This window comes from Chlorocebus sabaeus, chromosome 12 (genome assembly GCF_047675955.1).
Source record: "Chlorocebus sabaeus isolate Y175 chromosome 12, mChlSab1.0.hap1, whole genome shotgun sequence".
NCBI classification, from domain to species: Eukaryota; Metazoa; Chordata; class Mammalia; order Primates; family Cercopithecidae; genus Chlorocebus; species Chlorocebus sabaeus.
Window position 1 is genome coordinate 5,594,926 of NC_132915.1, and position 22,031 is coordinate 5,616,956.

Sequence of the window (22,031 nt, forward strand, 5' to 3'; positions counted from 1 at the left end):
CATCATTTGATCCAGCAGTCCCACTACTGGGTATCTACCTAGAGGAAAGGAAGTCACTATTCAAAAAAGATACTTAGACATGCATGTTTATAGCAGCACAACTCACAACTGCAAAATCATGGAACCAACCCAAATGCCCATCAATCAACGAGTGGATAAAGAAACTGTGGTGTGTGTGTGTATACCATATCATATATATACACACACACACACCATATCAAATATATATATATATTCCATATATATATGATATAATACTATGGAGCCATAAAAAGGAATGAATTAACAGCATTTGCAGTGACCTGGATGAGACTGGAGACTATTATTCTAAGTGAAGTTACTTAGGAATGGAAAACCAAACATCGTATGTTCTTACTGATATGTGGGAGCTAAGCTATGAGGATGCAAGGGCATAAGAATGATACAATGGACTTTGGAGAGTTGGGGGGAAGAGTGGGAGGGGATGAGGGATAAAAGACTACAAATAGGGTGCAGTGAATACTGCTCAGGTGATGGTACACCAAAATCTCACAAATCACCACTAAAGAACTTACTCATGTAACCAAATACCATCTGTACCCCAATAACTTATGGAAAAATAAAACAATAAAATAAAATAAAATAAAATAAAATAAGCCAGGTGTGGTGGTATGTGCCCGTAGTCCCAGATATTTGGCAGGCTAAGGTGGGAGGATTGTTTCAGCCTGAGAGGTTGAGGCTACAGTAAGCCGTGGTTGTGCCACTACAGTCCAGCTTGGGTGACAGAGCAAGACCCTGTCTCAAAAATCAAAACAAAAAGCATAGGACATCATTTTGGGGAAGTATGCTATATCACAATGAGACCTCTATACCTAACACCTTACTATATAACAGTACTATATATTTCTCGCCCAAATTTTTTTGCCTGAAACTATGGCTTCCACTCATGATAATTCCTGGCTTCCAATCCCAGCGTCACACTTAAACCTGGACAAGAGGGGTTTGTGACATGGGCTCCGCTTGGCCACTAAGCAAGATGTCTATGTGCCACAGTCACCTCCCCAGGAAATGCTCTGAGTATCTGGCAGCCTGGAATTCTCTGCCCAAATAACTTTGTTTCCAGGGCTTATGCATTCCTCTTCCCTGGCTCTGTCACCCTGAAGACAGACAACACTGCGTGTGCAGGCAACCCCAGGGCCAGAGGGTAGCTGCTCATATAGAGCTGGGGAAAGGGCCTGGAGGCACAAGCATGTCATGACATAGGGTAGAAAAGTGTGGTGGGCTGTGTACTGGCTCCTTCCTGAGCCACCATGTTTTGGTGTAAGTGAATCCTGAGGAGTTCAGGATTCTAAATTGGAACCTGGCTTTCCAGGTTGTTATGAAGGATACTTTTCAAGATAAGAGAATAAAACATTATTTATTTAACTGCTTGTTGGCTTGAGGTGTAACTTTTACACATTTGGAATATCATATATGAACCTTCATTTGTACTCTTGCCTCAACCCCTACATCCCTTCACATGCACAACTATCTAGAAATACTTCCAGCCTCCCAGACTGAATATTACTGCAGCAGGACAGGAAATCAAACAAAGTCTAAACAAAAAAATAACAGGTCTCAGGAAAACTTGTTATATCAAATGTCATATCTTACAGTTTAATTCTCAAAAACAAAAGAAACTGAACAATTTCATTAGATTATACCCTCTTACCAAGACTTCAGCACCCAGCATCCTCCAGTGATACCACTTTTTTTATTATTTTATTTTATTTTGAGATAGAGTCTCGCTCTGTCACCCAGGCTGGCGTGCAGCGGCGCGATCTCAGCTCACTACAAGCTCCGCCTCTGGAGTTCAAGTGACTTTCCTGCCTCAGCCTCCTGAGTAGCTGGGACTACAGGTGCATGCCACCATGCCTGGCTAATTTTTTGTATTTTTAGTAGAGACGGGGTTTCACCATCTTAGCCAGGATGGTCTCGATCTCCTGACCTCGTGATCCGCCCGCCGCCTGCCTCAGCCTTCCAAAGTGCTGGGATTACAGGCGTGAGCCACCACGCCCGGCCCAATGACACCGTTTGTTCAAATGAGTTTGTTTCCACTTCTAGACTGAATGCAGGGGAATCCATCAATGTGTCCTGTCTCTGATATCATGCTGAGTACAGAGATTCAGTGTCTGTTTTAGTCACCTGCGACTTCAAGGAAAGGCTCCAGATGCTACTGGCTTGGAAGAACTATGGATGGAAGAACCAGACCCAGAATCCAGCCTCTAACTGTACTGTACTTTGTCTACATTGGCCATTATTACTAAGCCTGGCTCCTGAACAAACTTTGCTCAGGGAGTAAGAGAAGTGCTCAGAGACAGAACGTACATCTATGTTCTCCACTGCCTAAGAACACTATCTTAGGGAGGCAGAATCAAAGCAGCACAGACCCTATTGATAAAATGATATCTAGTCCAGTGTCTGGGAAATTCCTTCGGCAAAATTCTCAATAGAATGTCATCTAGTTTTTTTTTTTTTGAGATGGAGTCATGCTCTCTTGCTCAGGCCGGAGTGCAGTGGCACGATCTTGGCTCACTGTAACCTCCGCCTCCTGGGTTGAAGTGATTCTCCTGCCTCAACCTCCTGAGTGGCTGGGACTACAGGCATGCGCCACAATGCCCAGCTACTTTTTGTATTTTTAGTAGAGTTAGGGTTTCACCATGTTGGCCAGGCTGGTCTCGAACTCCTAACCTCAAGTGAGCCACCTGCCTCAGCCTCCCAAAGTGCTGGAATTACAGGCGTGAGCCACTGGGTCGGCTTCATCTAGTTTTTACTCAACTCATTCTTGTCCTGTGGCCCTGGCACCTCATTAAGTAGCTCAGCTGGACAGATTTGGTTATGAGAAAGTTTGTTCTTTTTCTAATCAAGCCCAAATCAGCCTGCTTGTAGTTTCTGTCCATTGATTCTAGTTCTGGTCTCCGGAGCAAAACAGAACAAGTCCATAGCCTATTTTCCTATGAGTGGTCTGTTTGGTCTTTTTGTCTCCCTCCGCAGTTCCTTGAAACCATTCACGTGAGAAAATCGAGTAGCTACATGTGAATGAGTATTTTGCTCTCTTTCTGTGCCACTGTCTGTTGTTTATCCTTCCATCACTACCAAATTGCCTTAATTACTGTAGCTTGTTTATATTCAGTGTTGATATTTGGGATAGAAAGTCTTATAACCTTGTTCTTCTTCAGGAATGTCTTGGCTTTTCTTTGGCCTTTACATTTCCCTATAGAGTTTAGAATTTGTCAAGTTCTAGCTCACGCTCACACACACACACACACACACACACACACGAACTGCTAGGATTTTGATTTGAATTTCATCAACTCTAAGATCAGTGTAAGGACAAATGTTATCTCTGCAACACTGAATGTTCCACTCACTGAGTATGGTATCTCCCAATTCCCATATTTAAGCTTTAATTTCTCTCAAAATTTTATAATTTTCTCTGAGGATATCTTGTTTATTTTTTGTTACTTTTATTCTTAACTACTTGATATTTACACATCTTTTCTTTAACTTCATTATCTCAATGTATAAAGACACAATTATTTTTAAATTTCTGGTCAGTATAACTTGTTTTTATTAAAATATATTTCCAATCTGATAGTTGATGTACTGCATTTGTGTTGTTTTGCCCAACATCAGTAATCACATGCAGTAATAAAATGTTTACTATCCTGGCAAGTATGGGGTGGACAGGCCCCTAACTGGGACTCTCACATTTCAGGTATCCTCTTCCCTTTGCTGAGCTGAAATAATGATTTTGTCTTAATCCTAATGAATTTGACAGGCATCAATTTTCACATTAATTTACCATCTGATCTTCTTTGAAGCAGAGCTCCACTGAGCAGAGAAAGTACCAGCAAGAGAGCTTTCATGATGCCAAAGCAATGGAAGACCCCACAAAGCAGAACCATCAGCATGGTGGATTACACAGGAGCCACAGAGGACCATGAACCTTCCAAGTGACACACATGCAGCAGCACTCTGGACCTCTGGGATGCTGTTTATTTTTACTGAACGATTTCATTAGATTATTCCCTCTTACCAAGACTTCAGCACCCAGCATCGTCCAATGACACTTTTTTTTTTTTTTTTTGAGACAGAGTCTCGCTCTGTCACCCAGGCTGGAGTGCAGTGGTGCGATCTCAGCTCACTGCAACCTCCGCCTCTGGGTTCAAGTGACTCCTGCCTTAGCCTCCCGAGTAGCTAAGATTATTTAAAATGTTATTTTAAAATAAACACTATTTATTTTTATATATTAATTGTGTGTCTGGAAAACTCTAAAGATAATTTTAGTAATTAATCTGAATTTTTACATACACATCCACATAATCTGGGAATAGTAACAGTTTTTTTCTTCCTTTACTTCTCTTTTCCCATAAGAAAATGAAGGAAAAACTGTTCCTCTTCTTTTTCTTGCTTTACCACACTGGCCAGGGTCTTCAGTGGGCATCACTGTTTTGTTCTCAGAAAGGGAAAACTGTCAATATTTCATCATTTAAAAAAATAACAGCTTTCTCGAGATATAATTTACACACCATAAAATGCATACTTTAAAATATACAATTCTGTGGTTTTTAGTATATTCCTAGTTAGGGCCATCACCACTATTTTTAGAACATTTTAGTCACTCCATAAAGAAACCCTGTACCCATGAACAGTCATTCCCTATCTTCTTACCCCCTTCATTTCAGGCAACCACTAATGTACTTTCTCAATGGATTTGTCTATTTTGGACATTTCATACGAATGAAATCATTCAATATGTGGTCTTTTGTGACTGGCTTCTTCTACTGCATGTAATGTTTTTGAGGTTCATCCACATGGTGACACATTCAGCATGTGTCAGTATGACATTCCTTTTTATTACCAAATAATATTCCCTTGTATGGATATGCATTTTGTGCATTCATTCATCGGTTGATAAACATTAGGTTGTTTCTAAATCTTAGTTGTTGTGAATAGTGTAGCCATGAACAATTGTGCTCAAGTTTTCACGTGCACTTATGTATGTTTTCACTTCTCTTGGGGACATAGCTAGTAGTTGAAGTATGTTGTTTTTTTGTAGGTAATCTGTCAGACTAAAGATGCTCCTTATATTCCTAGTATGGTAAACATTTGCTTTCTTTATTCTTTTTAAAACATGAATGGCTGTTGAATTTCATCAAACTTTTTTTTTTTGGCATCTGTTAAGATGATCACAAAGTGTTTAGACTTTTACACTTTTATTAAGTCGCTAGTTCTTGAATAAACCCAGTATAGTCATAATATATTATTTATATATTGTTGGATTTGGTCTGCTTATACATATTTTAAAATCTCTATTCATTAGTGAGACTGACCTGTGAAATTTTCCTTTCTTGTAATGTCCCTGTCAGTTTGTAATATAGTTATGCTGGTCTTAAAAAACCGGTAGAATTCATTCCTGAAGAATATAGAGACCTGTGGTATTATTTCTTGTGGGAAGGTTTGCAATTATGGACTCAATGTCCTCAATAGTTATAGACAATTTGGATTTTCTGATTCTTCTTGTGACAATTTTGTTGTGTTTTTTCAGGAAATTATTCATGTAATCTAAATATATCAATGTACTAGCATAAAATTGTTCATAATATGTTCTTACTTTCCTTTAAATGCTTTAAGAATTTGTAAGCTGGACGTGGTGGCTCACGCCGGTAATCCCAGCACTCTGGGAGGCTGAGGCGGGTGGATCGCCGGAGGTCAGGAGTTTGAGACTAGCCCGACCAACATGGTGAAACCACATCTCTACTAAAAATACAAAAAAAAAAAATTAGCTAGGCGTGGTGGCATGCGCCTGTACTCCCAGCTACTTCGGAGGCTAAGGCAGGAGAATTGCTTGAACCCAGGAGGCGGAGGTTGCAATGAGCCGAGATTGTGCCAGTGCACTCCAGCCTGGGCAACAACGGTGAAAGTCCATCTCAAAAATAAAAAAATAAAAAAATAAAAATTGTGGTGATAGCAGTTTCTCTAGTCCTCACATTGTTGAACCACGCTTTCTCCCTTTTTTTCATACATCAGTCTTGCTACAGCTTCTACTAGTTTTGTTTTTTAAAAAACAACTTTGGAATGCAGAATATTTGACAAAATTCAACACCTTTCATGATATTAAAAAAAAAAATCCTCAACAAATTAGCTATATAAAGAATGTACCTCAACATAAATAAAGGCCATTTATTTATTTTTTTGAGACGGAGTCTTGCTCTGTCACCCAGGTTGGAGTGCGGTGGTGCAACTGTGGCTCACTGCAACCTCTGCCTCCAAGGTTTAAGCGATTCTCGTGCCTCAACCTCCCAAACAGCTGGGTTTACAGGCATGTGCCAGCACTCCTGGCTAATTTTTGTATTTTTAGTAGAGACAGGGTTTTGTCAAGTTAACCAGGCTGGCCTCGAACTCTTGACCTCAAGTGATGCACCTGACTCAGCCTCCCAAAGCGCTGGGATTATATGGTGTGAGCCACCATGCCAAGCCCAATACAGGTCATTTATGACAAGTGCACAGTAAATATGTCATACTTAACAATGAAAAGCTGAAAGCTTTTCCTCTAAGATCAGGAATGAGACAATGGTGCTGACTCATGCAACTTCTATTCAACATAAAACTAGAAGTCCTAGCCACAGCAATTAGATAAGAGAAAGAAATAAAAAATATCCAAAATGGAAAGGATAAAGTTGCATTTTCTCTGTTTGCAGATGACATCTTATATAGAGAAAATTCTAAAGACTCCATCAAAAAACTGTTAGAACTGATAAACGAATTCAATAAAGTTTGCAAAATACAAAATCAACATACAAAAATCAGTAGCTTTTCTATATACTAACTAAACTACATGAAAAAGAAATCAAGAAAATTTACAATAGCTACATAACAACAAAATACTTAAGAATAAACATAGCCAAGGAGGAGAAAGATCTCTACACTGAAACCTATAAATCGCTGATGAAAGAAACTTAAGACATAAGTAAATGAAAAGATACCTCTTGTTCACGGATTAGAAGTGTTAATATTGTTAGAATGACTATACTACCCAAAGTGTTCTACAGATTTTATGTAATTCCTATCAAAATTTAAACATTTTTTTCAATGTTATTCTTTTTTTTTTTTTTTTTTTTTTTTTTTTTTTTTGAGACGGAGTCTTGCTCTGTCGCCCAGGCTGGAGTGCAGTGGCCGGATCTCAGCTCACTGCAAGCTCCGCCTCCCGGGTTTACGCCATTCTCCTGCCTCAGCCTCCCGAGTAGCTGGGACTACAGGCGCCCGCCATCTCACCCGGCTAGTTTTTTTTGTATTTTTTAGTAGAGACGGGGTTTCACCGTGTTAGCCAGGATGGTCTCGATCTCCTGACCTCGTGATCCGCCCGTCTCGGCCTCCCAAAGTGCTGGGATTACAGGCTTGAGCCACCGCGCCCGGCCTTTTCAATGTTATTCTTAACAGAAACAGAAAAACGATCACAAAATTCAAAAGGAATCACAAAAGACCCTGAGTAGCCAATGCAATCCCTTTTTTTTTTTGAGACAGGGTTTCACTCTGTCACCCAGGCTGAAGTGCAGTGGTGAGATCTCGGCTCACTGCAACCTCCACCTCCCAGATGCAAGTGATTCTTCTGCCTCAGCCTCCTGAGTAGCTGAGATTACAGGTGTGTACCACCATGCCCAGCTAATTTTTGTATTTTTTGATAGAGATGGGATTTCACCATTTTGGCCAGGCTGGTCTTGAACTCCTGACCTCAAGTGATCCACCTGCCTTGGCCTCCCAAAGTGCTTGGATTACAGCTGTGAGCCACCATACTGGCACCAATGCCATCTTGATCAAAGAAAACAAAGTTGGAGGCATTATACCACCTGACATCAAAATATGCTACAAAGCTATAGTAGTTCAAACAGCATAGTACTGGCATAAAAACCGACAGAGACCAATGGAACAGAATAAGAGCCAATAAATAAATCCATGCATTTACAGTGAATTGGTTTTTGACAAAAGTGCCAAGAGACACAATGGGGAAAGAAGTTTCTTCAATAAATGGTGTTGAGAAAACTGGATATTCACATGTAAAAGAATGAAGTTGATCCTTATCTCACACCATAAACAAAAATCAACTCAAAATAGACTAATGAATTAAATGTAAAAACTATAAATGGTGAAACTACTAGAAGAAAACATAGGGAGCCAGGCACGGTGTCTCACGCCTGTAATCCCAGCACTTTGGGAGGCCGAGGCGGGTGGATCACGAGGTCAGGAGATCGAGACCATCCTGGCCAACATGGTGAAACCCTGTCTCTACTAAAATACATAAAATTAGCTGGGTGAGGTGGTGCATGCCTGTAGTCCCAGCTACTGGGGAGGCTGAGGCAGGGGAATTACTTGAACCTGGGAGGCAGAGACTGCAGTGAGCCAAGATCATGCCACTGCACTATAGCCGGGCGACAGAGCAGGACTCCAACTCAAAAAAAAAAAAAAAAAAAAAAAGAAAAGAAAACACAGGGGAAATGCTCTATGGTATTGGTTTAGGCAATGATTTTTTTAACATAATCCCAAAAGCACAGGCAACAAAAACAAAAATAGACATATGGGATTATATCAAATTAAGAAATATCTACACAGCAAAGGAAATAATCAACAGAGTTAAGGGAAAACCTACAAAATGGGAGAAAATATTTGCCAACTATATATCTAATAAGGAGATAATATCCAAAATATATAAGGAACTCAACTCAATAGCAAGAAAACAAATAACCCAATTAAAAAAATAGGCAAAGGACTTGAGAATACATCTCCCTTTAAGAAAGGAGCCATTATATAAAACCGTATGGAGGTTCCTCAAAAATTTAAAAAGTAGAACTACCAGATGATCTAACAATCCCACTAATCTCAAAGGGAATAAAATCACAGGCTGGGTGCAGTGGCTCATGCCTGTAATCCCAGCACTTTGGGAGCCTGAGGTGTGTGGATCACGAGGTCAGGAGTCATGAGATGTCTATTATCTCTTTTCACTTCATTCAACAGGTTTAAAATGAAAAATATTTTGAATTATGTTCTTTTAGGACTTAAAAATTAAGAACAGTATTTTCAAACCAATTTATACTTCTGTTGAACACAGATTAAAATTTTGGTGAAACTCCATCTCTATTAAAAATACAAAAATTAGCTGGGAGCGATGGCGGAAGCTTGTAATCCCAGCTACTCATGAGGCTGAGGCAGGAGAATCACCTGAACCAGGGAGGTGGAGATTGCAGTGAGCCAAGATTGTGCCACTGTACTCTAGCCTGGGTGACTGTCTCAAAAAAAAAAAAAAAAAAAAAAAGGAAATAAAATCAGTATGTTGAAGAGACAACTGAACTGCCATCTGCCATGTTCACTGCAGCTTTATTCACCAGAGCCAGGATATGGAATCAACGTAAGTGTCCATCAGCGAATGAATAAAGAAAATGTATATATGAAAGGTAGCAAATTCTGTTATTTGTGACAACATGGATGAACCTGGAGGACATTAAGCTAAGTGAAACAAGCCAGGCACAGAAAGGCAAATACTGCATGATCGCACTTATATATGGAATCTTTAAAAAATCTAACTCAAATTAGCTGGGCACGGTGGCAGGTGCCTGTAATTCCAGCTACTCAGGAGGCTGAGGCAGAAGAATTGCTTGAACTGGGGGTGGGGGGTGGGGGGCGAGGGGGGATGGAGGTTGCAGTGAGCCGAGATGGCACCACTCCATCTCAAAAAAAACCAAAAAAACAAAAACAAAAAAAATCGAACTCAGAGGCAGAGTAGAATAGTGGTTGCCAGAGGCTAGTGACTGGGGGAAATGGGGAGCTATTAGTCAAAGGGCACAATATTTTAGTTAGAGGAATAAATGGTAAGTATTTGAGATGATAATTTTTATTTTATTTTATTTTGAGATGGAGTCTCGCTCTGTCACTCAGGCTGGAGTACAGTGGCGCAATCTTGGTTCACTGCAACCTCCGCCTCCTGGGTTCAAGTGATCGTCCTGCCTCAGCTTTCCGAGTAGCTGGGACTACAGGCACTGGCCACTACACCAGGCTAATTTTGTATTTTTAGTAGAGATGGGGTTTCACCATGTTGGCCAGGCTGGTCTCGAACTCCTGACCTTGTGATCCGCCCACCTCGGCCTCCCAAAGTGTTGGGATTATAGGCATGAGCCACTGCTCCCGGCCGATACATTTTTTTAAAAAGAAAAAATCCCCAACTTTTGGCTTTCTCAATCTTTTCTCCTTCATATTTGTTTTTTACTTTATTGATATTTTTAGCAAACACTCGCAAGGCAAAAGGCTGCTCACAGTTATCTCCTGATCTAGGCCCAGTGATTCCTCATTATAGTTTCACTTCACTGATGGTTTTTTTTTTTTTTTTTTTTGAGACTGAGTGTTGCTCTGTTGCCCAGACTAGAGTGCAGTGGCACGATCTCAGCTCCCCACAACCTCCGCCTCCCAGGTTCAAGCGATTCTTGTGCCTCAGCCTCCCAAGTAGCTGGGACTATAGACGCGTGCCACCATACCCGGCTAATTTTTGTATTTTTAGTAGCGACAGCATTTCACTATGTTGGCCAGGCTGGTCTTGAACTCCTGACCTTGTGATCCATCCACCTCGGCCTCCCAGAGTGCTGGGATTACAGGCATGAGCCACTGTCCCCAGCCTTCATTGATGATGTTAAGATGTGATCTCATTTCTTTTTTTTTTTTTTGAGACAGTTGCTCTGTCGCCCAGGCTGAAGTGCAGTGGCACGATCTCAGCTCACTGCAACCTTTGCCCCACGGATTCAACCAATTCTCCTGCCTCAGCCTCCCAAGTAGCTGGGACTACTGGCGCATGCCACCTTGCCCGGCTAATTTTTTGTATTTGTAGTAGAGACAGGGTTTCACCATGTTAGCCAGGATGGTCTCAATCTCCTGACCTCATGATCCGCCAGCCTTGGCCTCCCAAAGTGCCGGGATTATAGGCACGAGGCACCGCGCCTGGCTGATCTCATTTCTTAATTACTTCAATGGGAAGGCTGGTATCAGTCTATCAGTATTGGATATAGAAAACGGAAATTTTAACTGTGCACTGTAAAAATTTATGCCACTTATATGTATTACCCATTCAAAAATGTGAAAACTATTTAAAAAATAAAGTGGCAGGGAAATGGGCATTTTATATATTTCTGGTGAGAGTATACATTATCTACTACAACCTTTTTGGAAAGCAACCTGGAAATGTGCACGCAGACTGAAAAAGCCCACTCTATTTGAGGGGGAAAGGGGAAACAACCCAAATGTCCATCAACAGGGGCATGGTTGAATGAGTTGTGAGATACTCATATATCATTACTCCACTGAAATGTAATATTCCACTGGGAAAGTATGAAGCAACTGTCACACTTTAGTATAGTTTAAAAGGCATTTGAACTATGGGCCAAGAAAGAGAAGGTCAGTCCTAGAACAAAGTCCATACTCCTCCTCCCCGCACTTACCATCCTCTCCATCTTCCTCCTACCAATCTCCCCACTAACCCTGCTTATCTTCTAGAAATTTAGGTTCAACAAGACCAAGAGCCTTCAAAGCCCTTAGTAAGTAGGCTATAGTTAATTTCTACAAACCCAAGGACTGCAAAACTCTACTCTGCATCAACTGAACGCAAATCAATCACTTTAATTAAGCTAAGCCCTTACTAGATAAATGGCACTCAAACCCATAAAAATTTAGTTAACAGCTAAATACCCTAATCAACTGGCTTCAATCTACTTCTCCCGCTGTGGGGGGGTGGGGGGTGGGGGGTGGGGAAGGCAGGAGAAGCCTGGCAGGATTTAAGCTGCTTCTTTGAATTTGCAATTCAACATGAAAGTCACCTCAGGGCTGGTAAAAAGAGGTTTAGCCTCTGTCCTTAGATTTACAGTCTAATGCTTTACTCAGACATTTTACCTCCCCCTACTCCACTTATGTTCGCCAACCGTTGACTATTCTCAACTAACCATAAAGATACCAGAACATTGTACCTATTATTCGGTGCACAGGCAGGGGTTGTAGGCACAGCTTTAAGCTTCCTTATTCGGGCTGAACAAGGTAAAACTAATTTCTGAGTATGGCCCTACTTAAAATTTCCAGAATTTACCTTTATTTGGGTATTCATATCTACAAAGTTGTCATATGGTAGACAGTTGCATCCTTATTGGTAATCTAGACCATCAGGGAAAACACTGAAAAGGTGACTTTACTTAAAACAAATATCACCTGAAATGAATGTCCTAGAGTCTAAATCTTCATAGGCAGATGGCCCTGTGGCTCACTCTGCTCATGTTGTTTGGTGACCAACACCACATTCCTGCAGAGTGTTGTCAGAACCAAGTTTTGGGACATAATCATGTCTGTAATAATAAAGGGGTAGGAGAAACCATAATACCAGCATTTTCCATGTACTAGTGTGGTTAAAATAGTTTCTGCAAAAGGACTCATGTAACAGTCCATTAAACCACAAAATTTTAGAGCAGGAAGCTCAGAAATTATAAAATTTGGTTTTCTGCAACTTTGTCAATCTCATCATGGTAATTACTGGTATTCCTCAGTGCTGTTACTTTAAGAGTTACTTCTTTTTTCGATTGTATTCTTTTTAAAAGTTATTCTTTTCTGATCTGATTATACAAAGCTCAAAACAGGATACAAATATAGAAGTACATAGTAAAAGTCTCCCTATAACCACTGTTAATATTTTGTTGTTTATTCCTTCCAATTTGTTCTCTAGTAAAATGCTAAATTACACACCTCAAAAGAAGGTAAGATCATGATACATGTACAGTTTTGAAAATCTCTTTATTCCTGGTATAGCGTGGACAACTATGCATGGTGGTATTAATGGAGTTACTTCTGTTTCTCCAAATAGCTTTATGGTAAGCCCACATTGTTCTCTAGCAATACACAACTGGGCTAACTTTTTTTTTTAATCCATGCTTACAGTACTTCAGAGGACTTCCTTGAAGGCACACTTTTGTAAAGAAAGAGGTGTTTCTACAATGGGTTCCTAGAGGTGAAATGCTAGGACAGACAGTATAGCTACTGTTCAGTTGTCCTCAAGGAAGAGGAGAGTTTCTGTTTTCTCTACACAGTGGCCAACACAGCATATCACCAACTTTTTTTCCCCCCAAAAAACAATGTATGTATTTCAAATCAGGCCATGATTTTTGATTAGCAGTGGTCTTCAAGCTTGACTGAGCATTGACATTATTTGGGTAATTTTTCTACCCCCAAAGTTTTGTCAGCAACATCTCACTATGATAGTGAAAAAATAACCTTCCTGTTTTAATTTACTTTTCTTGACTATTACTGAGGTTGAGAAATTTTCTTCTTCTGTTTGATTGACCACTGACATTTCCTCTTCTATGAACTGCCTGTTTAACGGTATTTGCTCATTTGTGGACTCATTCTTTTTCTTTTTTTTTGAGATGTAGTCTCGCTCTGTCGCCCAGGCTGGAGCGCAATGGCGCAATCTTGGCTCACTGCAACCTCTGCCTCCTGGGTTCAAGTGATGCTCCTACTTCAGCCTCCTGAGTAGCTGGGACTACAGGTGTGTGCCACCATGCTCGGCTAATTTTTGTACTGCTGGTAAAGACCGGGTTTCACATGTTGGCCAGGCTGGTCTCAAACTCCTAACCTCAGGTAAGCCACACGTCTCAGCCTCCCAAAGTTCTGGGATTACAGGTGTGAGCCACTACGCTCAGTTTTACATTTTTAAAAATAAGTATCATTTTCCTTATTTTTAGGAAGTTGAGTGGCTTATGTATTTAATCCCTTATCTTGATTCAGTCTATCTAGGTCATTTTACAAAATCCTGATTCAGTCTAACCACGTCATTTAAATAAATATTTAGCTCCTCTTTGCCAAATGATTTAGACCCCTGAAATAAGGATATAAGAATTTAAGGCCGGGTGTGGTGGCTCATGCCTATAATCCCAGCACTTTGGGAGGTCGAGGTGGGTGGATCACATGAGGTCAAGAGTTCGAGACCAGTCTGGCCAACATGGTAAAATCCCATCTCTACTAAAAAAAAAATACAAAAATTAATCTGGAATGGTGGCGGGTGCCTTTAATCCCAGCTACGCAGGAGGCTGAGGCAGGAGAATCCCTTGAACCTGGGAGGCGGAGGTTGCAGTGAGCCGAGACCGCGCTATTGCACTCCAGCCTGGGCAACAGAGCAAAAACTCCGTCTCAAAAAAAAAAAAAAAGAAAAAAGAATTTAAAAAATAGTTCCAAAATTACTTAGTCTAGGACAGGCACTGAGTTAGGCCCTTCATATATGTTATTCCTTTTATTTTCAGAAAAATTTGAAAAGTATCACCCTAGTTTTATAGAAGAGTAAACTTTGGTCAGAAACATTAAGTAACTTACTCAAGGTCCCTCATAAACAGTAGGGTTGCACTTGGAATCCTGATCTGTCTCTAACTTCTCATTTGCAGATAAAGAAACTGAGGCCAAAGTACACAACTAATTTGCCAGAGTAACAGGTAATTAGGAGCCACACAGCTCCCTTTCACATTTTCTTTCTATTATTTAATGGTGAGAAGTTACATAATTTCCACTGACATTAATACGTAACCATGTTGTTGTTTTGTTAATATTGTGGGTGAGATCGAGGTGGGCGGGCAGACGAGTTAAATATTATTAATCCACATTAAAATAGATTCCAGATATATACAGCCTTTAGCTGACAAGAACATCATCCCTATAATCTGATAAAGCTCAAGTGACATCATGCTGGCTAGTATAAGCCTTAAAATTTTTAATGCAAATAGTCTATGAAAACCACAGATTTCTTAATCAAGCTCATTTTTATGCTTCCAACTGTGCCTTTTCAGCCTACAAACAAAATGCTCTTTCCCCACACCCACTGCTGTTTTCTACTTTTCTTATGATTAAAAAAAATATTTCCCTTGGTAACCATTTTCCCTGGTTACTTTCTTGGCTGATTTTCTGCACAAAAACTGAAAGGCATTTATCCCCAAGGGAGGCAGTTATTTTAGATTTTACTAAGAAGTTCAGCAAACACTTTTCAACATTCCCTTCTGTCCTTTCTTTGTTTTTAAAGAAAGCTCTGATTTTGTTTCATTTTCAGCTGGAGACTTAAATGACACCAAGCAAAGCCTACTTAGTTTAGATTTCCAGGTAAAAAAGTTTTAAATTTTAAGTTTCTACTTAGCATGTGGAATGGTTTTAATATTTGGGTATTTTATTTCGCAAATATGTTTAAACTCTTGAGTAAATTAGCTCGTTACTAATAGATTTTTAAAGTTCAAAGAATGCATTATTGTTTGTTTTTTTCACGATGTACTTCCCAAGTATTTCAGACCTTGTAGACTTAGTATTAAATTATTTTTATATGTTTAGGTGGAATTCTGTATTCAATAGAAGTATAAATTGGTTTGAAAATATTATTCTTAATTTTTAAGTCCTAAAAGAACATAAATAATTCAAAATATTTTTCATTTTAAACCTGTTGAAGTGAAAAGAGATAACAGACATCTCATGACTTCATGTAGAATTTTAAAATTCTAAATTAATATTTTTAAACTTTACTTAAGACAATTGGTAAAAAATTTTACATGAAGAAAAATAACTTAATCAAGGTTTATAAATAATATTTAATGTTGGGATCAACACAGTAAGTGCTAGAAGGAAAAAAATTACTTGATAAAAATGATACTATGATTGGAATCCCAGAAAATTTACCTCTAGGAGGCATACACTCAATTATGAAGTTGTTTATGAAAGCAAATATTAAGTGCAAAGCAAAATTCTGTATATCATATCAATGAAAATAACGAAGGCCTAATCATTAATAGTAAAATTAGTATTGAGAGACCATTTCCTAAAATGTATTTAAACACTGTAGTGAGACTGTTTAGATACTGATTTTGTCAAAATTAAAATAGCTCTGTAAATTTATTTCTGTACGTATCTACTTAGATTTCTGGGTAAGTAAAAGTGAGTCAGTTTGGGGGGAAAAAAGAAAGAGAGGTAGTTTCCAGAATGAGGATACTGGGAGAGAGGGGTGTGCTCAGTCTGGCTGCAGCTGGCACATTCACTCCTAAGCACTCAATCAGGCAATGCCCCATAAGTGAGTGCTTTCAGGAGGCTTCAGGACAACAGGATGCCTGAGACCCTCATGAGAATTTAACTCTAGAGCCCTGAGGTTTAGGCCCTGACTCCTCACAACAGGATGGAGGGTCTGCACATATGATTGTTATAGCAAGAAAATTTAAATGTATACATTTCATGCATTGCAGAGCACTTATGATATCCATCGGAGCCCACATGCCCAGTCACTCAGCAAATTCTAGTTTCACTTTGTCTCTCAGTTCAGGTTTTCGTATTGCTTTCCCTGCTGCTGTTGTTATTCCCTTCCAACACACTACTTTGCTCTCTGAATTGACTTTTATGATTTCAGGTGCCAATCAGCTAATGGATTTGGTCCTTCTTTACATGCTGCACGTTAATTTTTCTAAAACTAAAGTAGATTGCAAAAAGTTGTTCAAATGACCTATGAAATACAGGTCATTTCAATGACCTATAGTAATGGTTTTCAAATGACTGCAGCAATTAATGTATATATATACTGAAGAAAGGTTATATGCTGACATGAAGATACTTTAGAGACTGCCATTTGTTGAACAAAGGTGATGTGGCAAAAGTCAGGCTATGAACTAACTAAGTGAAACCTGGCTAGAGGAAGATGATTCTGGCAGATGAAATTATAAAAAGAACTACTGAGATTCAAGAGGGGAGACTGAGCTGACCTTGTGCCCTCTTCCCCTCTCACCAAATCCCTTGAAACAATACAAGATATATTACAAACAAATAAATACACGAATATACAGCTACACTAGGAAGTAAAATGGGCAGCCCCTGGTGGGACAGACACTCTGAGGAGTCCTTCACAGACAAAGAGAAGATGGGAATGAATTTAAAGAGGGAAAATGTACCCTTGAACAGTCATGAGAGAAAACAGAGTTGAAGACAGCTTGTATAGGAAAGAAAGAAGTTTTTGGTTTAAAAGATCCCAAGAAGGATACATTTAACAACAATAACAACCTATACCAAGGTACATTCCATTCTTTTAGCAAGGTAAAACTTCCAAATATCAAAGATATGTTGAAAATTTGAAAAAAATTTCTATAGAAAGAAAAAAAAATTTCTTACAAAGGGATGAGAAACAGATTCAAGTCAAATTTCTCCTCAGCAACACTAAATATAAGAAAATAATGGACAAATATCTACAAGGTATTAAAGAAAAATGATTAGAATGATTTTGAAACCATAATTCTGTTTCCAATTAAACAACGTTATTTTCCGATCTTTAATAAGAGCACAAAATTTTACAACTTACAACATTCTCTGAGAAAAAGAGGATATATTTCTGCAAGAAATAAAAGGAATCTGAGGGAGCTTCTCCTTCTGATAATGGCAGACAAGGCAAGTCAGATCATTAGACCTGCTGAGAATAACCAGAAAGGGTGAGAAAAACAACAGGGTCAATATTTGGGATAGGACTGAAACCCAGAGAGGTTTAGAACAGTTTTTCTTCTAGAAGCATCTGGATCCCAGAAGAGGTGGTTGAGAAGATTAGTAGACCTTTAAAATAGCCTCAGGAGGACAGAGAGAAACAAACAAAATGGAGGCAAACAAGCAGTGGGGGATGGTAGGAAAAGTTAAGTGGACCCAAAGCATGCACGCATATATATATATATATATATATATATATATATATATATATATATATTTGAGACGGAGTCTCGCTCTGTCACCCAGGCTGGAGTGCAGTGGTGTGATCTCGGCTCACTGCAACCTCTACTTCCCAGGTTCAAGTGATTCTCCTGCCTCAGCCTCCTGAGTATCTGGGACTACAGGCACGTGCCACTATGCCCAGCTAATTTTTTTTGTATTTTTAATAGAGACGGGGTTTCACCATATTGGCTAGGCTGGTCTCGAACTCCTGACCTTGTGATCTGCCCGCCTTGGCCTCCCAAAGTGCTGGGATTACAGGCGTGAGCCACTGCACCCAGCCCAAAGCATAATTATTAATTGGATATGGTGAAGCCCAGCTTCAAATCACTCAATATTCGATTCATAATGTACTTAACCTTATGCCTGAAACAGATGCAAATCCTCAAGTATTTTCATATACAACATTCGGCACTCCATCAAAGGTCATCAGGTATATGAAGAGACAACACATGGCTAAAAACCTAAAGAAATAAGAGACAACCGAAATAGACACATAGAGGATCCAGAAAACCTAGTCTTCAGATACAGACTTTAAAACAAATATTTTTAATATGTTTAAAGAAATAAAAGATGAGATTAAAATTTTTAACAAAGAATTGGAAATAAAAAGAACATACTGAAAACTTGAAAACTAGAAAATACAATAAAAGAACAAGGAAGTCAATGGATAGGTTTAATAGCAGATAAATCACACATGAAGAGAGTATCAATGAACTGGAAGATCAGTTCAGAGAATAACCAGGATGAATCATTGAAGTGATAGAAGAACAAAAAATACAAATGGGGGGAAAGTGACATTAAAGACAACGAGGAAGCTAATAACGAAGTACCTGTAGTTATAGAAAGAATGAAAAAACGGAAAAGAGAATGTACTATTTATACAGTTAAGGGCTGAGAAGTTTCCAAATGTGATGAACAACATCAGGCCACAAATTCAAGAAGTGCCTAACAGGCTAAAAACACGAAAATTCTATCTTTGTACACAGAGTGAAACAGCTGAAAACTAAAGACAATGAGAATATCTTAAAAACAGCGAGAGTAAAAAAAAATTACTTTTAAAGGTGAAAAAATTAGATGGAGAGATGATTTCTCAAAAGAAACAATAGAAAAAAGAAGACATAGAAATTGCATCTTCAAGCCGGGTGTGGTAATTCACGCCCATAGTCCCAGCCACTCGAAAGACTGAGCCAGGTGGATCGCTTTAGCCTAAGGAGTTCAAGGTCAGCCTGTTTAGTGAGACCTCATCTCAAAAAAAAAAAAAAAAATCAATCAATAAATAAAAATTAAATTAAATAAAAAAAGAAAAAGAAAAGTAGGTGGGAAGAAGGCAACAATAAAATACTGGAAGCTAGGAAGCAAATGAAAGTGTGGGGGGTAAAAATCAACCGTATCTTCAAAAGGCTGAAAGCAAACAGTAGTCAACCCAGAATGTATATCTAACACATACGTCCTTTCAGGTAAACAAAAAGAACTGATCAACACATGTGCACAAAAGGAATTACTAGAAGGTGTTCTTCAGTCAATAAGAAAATAATCCTAATAGAAGAATGGAGATTAGGAAGGAACGAAGGAAAATAAAATGATAAATGTTTAGGTAAATCTAAACAAGTGATTCTCAACTGAGGCACAGGTTACATTTGGTAATGCCTGGAAATATTTTTGGTTGTCACAACTAGGAGGAAGGTACTAATGGCAACTAGTGGGCAGAGGCCACGGATTGCTGATAAATAGCCTATAATATACAGGGCAGCTCCCCACAAAAAAAGAATTATCTGGCGCAAATTTTTTGTTTCTTTTTTTTTATTTTGAGACTGAGTCTTGCTCTGTCACCTAGGCTGGAGTGCAGTGGCGTGATCTCAGCTCGCTGCAACCTCCGCCTCTCGGGTTCAAGCAATTCTACCTCAGCCACCTGAATAGCTGGGACTACACGCACCCGCCACCACACCCAGCTAATTTTTTGTATTTTTAGTAGAGACAGGGTTTCATGTGTTAGCCAGGATGGTCTCGATCTCTTGACCTTGTGATCCGCCCGCCTCGGCCTCCCAAAGTGCTGGGATTACAGGCATGAGCCACCGTGCCCGGCCTCTGGCGCAAAATGTTAACAGTGATGAGGATGAAAAATCTTATCTAAATGAACTTTGACAAAATAATAATAATATTTTGAGGGTTTAAAAATACATATATAATTAAAACACAGAACTGAAATAGAATATATACTGGGATGGCGTAAATGGAGTTGAAGTTCATCCTGGTTCTTGTATTGTCCAGGAAGAGGTAAAGGTACTAATTTATATTAGGACTTTGATAAGTCAAGGATGTATGTGGTAATCTCTACAAAGAAGAGAATGATAAAAAGTGTATAACTGGCCGGGCGTGGTGGCTCACGCCTGTAATCCCAGCACTTCGGGAGGCTGAGGCAGGTGGATCACGAGCTCAGGAGATCGAGACCATCCTGGCTAACATGGTGAAACTCCGTCTTTACTAAAAATACAAAAAATTAGCCAGGCGTGGCGGCAGGCGCCTGTAGTCCCAGCTACTCGGGAGGCTGAGGCAGGAGAATGGCATGAACCTGGGAGGCAGAGCTTGCAGTGAGCCGAGATAGCGCCACTGCAGTCTGGCCTGGGTGAAAAAGTGAGACTCCGTCTCAAAAAAAAAAAAAAAAAAAAAAAGTGTATAATTACTAATGAAATCATAAAAACCAAGTAACCAATTACAAAGAAAGAAAACAGAAAAAGGAACATAGAATATGTAGGACAAATAAAAAGCAAATATAAAGTATATTTCAACTCAAACATATTAAATTTTACATTAAATATAAACAGCCTAAATGTTTCAATTCAAGACAAAAATTGTTAAACTGAATTAAAATGCCACTAATAGGAGGTATACTGACAATACAAAAACACAGAAAGGCTGAAAGCAAAACATATATTTTGCAGACATTAACCAAAAGAAAGTAACTACATGCAGGAGCAGAAAACCAAAGACCACATGTTCTCCCTTATAAGTAGGAACTAAACATTGGGTTCTCATGGACATAAAGATGGCAACAATAGACATGGGAGGAAGGCAGGGAGAGGAACAAGGATTGAAAAACTGTTGGGTGCTATGCTCAGTGCCTGAGTGATGGGATCATTCATATCTCAAACTTCAGTATCACATAACATACTCAGGTAACAAACCTGCATACAACCCTTCTAAATCGAAAAAGTCAAAAAAGAAAAAAAATGCAACTACATTAATATTAGACAAAGTAGATCTTACAGCAAAAGCACTCCCAGAGACACTGAAAGTATCTACCTACTGATAAATGCACCAGAAAGATATAACGACTCTAAATTTGTACATACCTACAATCATTAGGACAAACAAGGCAAAATTATTAGGACAATTTGGACAAATAGGTTGATAGTATTAAAGTCTTTAAAATCCTGACTGATATTCTATCTACTAATTAAAAAATATTAATTACTTTTTCTTGGCATAAAATGACTACTAATTTTTTTTAACAGACTTTTTTTCAGAGCCTTTTTAGATTCAGAGCAAACTAAGTGGAAAGTACAGTTCTCATATGTGCTTTTCCCCCACTATCGAAATCTCACACCATGGATAAATCTATGCTGACATATCATTACCACCCACAGGTCCACAGTTTACGTTAGGGTTCACTCTTGTTACTCTGTATTCTTGGGTTTTGACAAATCTTTAATGACATGTACCCACCTTTATAGTACTGTTGTCCCTTAGTATCCTTGGGGGACTGGTTCCAGGATCCCTCAAGGATACCAAAATCTGAGGCTGCTCAAGTTCCTTAAGTAAAATGGTATAGTATTTGCATATAATACACACATATCCTCCTGTATACTTTAAATAATCTCTAGATTACTTACACCTAATACACTGTAAAGGCTATGTAAGTAGTTGTTACGCTGTATCATTTAGGGGACGATGACAAGAAAAAAAAGTCTGCATATGTTCAGCACAAATGCTACACAGGCCAAACTACATTTTTCACTCATGGTTGGTTGAATCCACAGATGCAAAACCTGTGATATAAAGGGCTGACTATATTGTATTAGAAGAGTTTCACTGCCCTAAGAATCCTCTGTGTTCCACCTGTTCATCCCTCCCTACCCCAAATCCACTATTCTTTTATAGTTTGCATAGTTTTGCCCTTTCTAGAATGTCATAGAGTTGAAATCATACATATGCCATCTCAGGTTTGCTTATTTCATTTA

The 22,031-nt window shown here is 39.0% G+C and overlaps 2 protein-coding genes across 3 annotated transcripts in view; one reads left to right on the forward strand and one right to left on the reverse strand.

The window, feature by feature from the left end:
- The window catches only part of CENPP (centromere protein P), a 269,089-nt gene that overhangs the window by 52,673 nt on the left and 194,385 nt on the right, over nt 1-22,031 (reverse strand). The window lies entirely within an intron of this gene.
- The window catches only part of ECM2 (extracellular matrix protein 2), a 41,386-nt gene continuing 34,400 nt past the window's right edge, over nt 15,046-22,031 (forward strand). For both annotated transcript variants that reach the window (XM_007969742.3, XM_007969743.3), the window contains exon 1: nt 15,046-15,174. The gene's annotated coding sequence lies outside the window, so the exon portion shown is untranslated. The remainder of the gene's footprint in view (nt 15,175-22,031) is intronic.